Genomic DNA, 1,484 nt, shown 5'->3' with positions numbered 1-1,484 from the left:
GTAACTCCCCTCGTAAACAAACACGCAAAATGTATATAAGAAAGATTGAAAGGAGAAATAAAGCAGTGTTATTCCAGCAAGTTAGTAAGTCATTTCAGTGCCCCTTTTTCCTTTTTTTTTTAATTATTTTTCCCCAACTTCACATAAGTGGTGCCGGGAATTCTGTGCGTTGGTAATTTTTTTTTGTTAATTCTTTCTGTTTAAAAGAAAAAACAATTTTTTTCTTTTCTCTGTGACAAACTTAATTTCATCATGGTTAACAAAGAGGAACCATGGTTAAGTGAGCCAGTTCTGAACTTCCCACCACCTAATCAAGTGGGTCCTGCAACACCTGCACCTCCAGTAATGCCCCAACTACCAGACACCACGTTAGCTCAGGCGCATGCTAATATATTGGCTAAGCTAAAGGTGAGGAAAGCCACATCGCAAGATCTAAGGAAGGGTAGCTCAGACTTAGAATGTTTCTCAGGTGAGATTGGCAAACTTAACCACTTTCTCATGGGCGGCAATCGCATCATTGGAAGAATGGAGGCCAAAGTATCGGAGGACTTGCTAGATAGAAATGATGCTATTTTACTGAAGGTGGCATTAATTTGCAGAATTAAGCGGACCATCCTTAATCACATCCAAGCTGACGAGACACCTTGGCCAGTGGTCAAGGAACAATATTTTTTAAGAGGCTTAGGCGACAGAAGAACGAACCAGGCCAAGCCGAGGAACAACGGTCAAAGGGAAGAGTGGATGTGCCACGGGTGCGGAAAAACAGGTCATCTGGTGGCCCAGTGTCCTCGTACCAGATGCTTTGAATGTAGGAATGAGGGCGACATAGCGAGAGGATGCCCCTATATGTAGTGGAGGAAAGAGGAGAGCCCATAGAGGTTAATCAGCCTGGGTGGACCCTGTAGCGTGGAAGGGGAAGTCATTATAGATCTGGGCGAATGGGGGTTAGTGGAGGTAAATCAATGATGCACGTAGTGGGGAATATGCCACGTATCAGATTATCATCAACATTATCAGCGACTTGTTGGCGAAGGTGGGGACGTGAATAAGAAATGTGGGGAACCGATGGGATATTCGGTTGGGACTGAAAAAATTCAGTTGTCAACGACTTGTGAGGGGAGGGACACCGCGTGTAGGGGTGGTTAACAAAACGAGTAATTGCAGAGAGGTAATAACAGAGGAATACTCAGATATATTCTTCAAGCAGGGAAATAGTTAATTAAATTAATATCTCTGTTACAATTTGATTTAAATTTAGTTATAACCAAACTAACCAAGTTCACAACCCTCTTTCTGTTGATTCCTGGTGTATTCTTTTTTCTTTTGTTCTGACATCCAAGATGGCTTCCTACTCTTGCTGGACATGGATTCCTGAAGACTTCATCCTGGCGAGATCCTTTCACCTCTCTGGAGCCCCAGACACGACTGACTGTTTTCTTCAAAAACAAAACCTGCCTTGAGGTTACATGTAAACATCGATTGTC

General features: G+C 43.0%; 1 protein-coding gene across 2 annotated transcripts in view; it reads left to right on the top strand.

The window, feature by feature from the left end:
• Positions 1 to 1,484, top strand: part of LOC106679863 (UBX domain-containing protein 6) — a gene marked incomplete at its 3' end in the record, with an annotated part of 59,591 nt that overhangs the window by 30,539 nt on the left and 27,568 nt on the right.

Source organism: Halyomorpha halys, unplaced genomic scaffold (genome assembly GCF_000696795.3).
Source record: "Halyomorpha halys isolate HHAL.00 unplaced genomic scaffold, Hhal_1.1 Scaffold224.1, whole genome shotgun sequence".
Classification (NCBI taxonomy): domain Eukaryota; kingdom Metazoa; phylum Arthropoda; class Insecta; order Hemiptera; family Pentatomidae; genus Halyomorpha; species Halyomorpha halys.
This window is presented reverse-complemented; position numbering and strand designations above follow the sequence as displayed.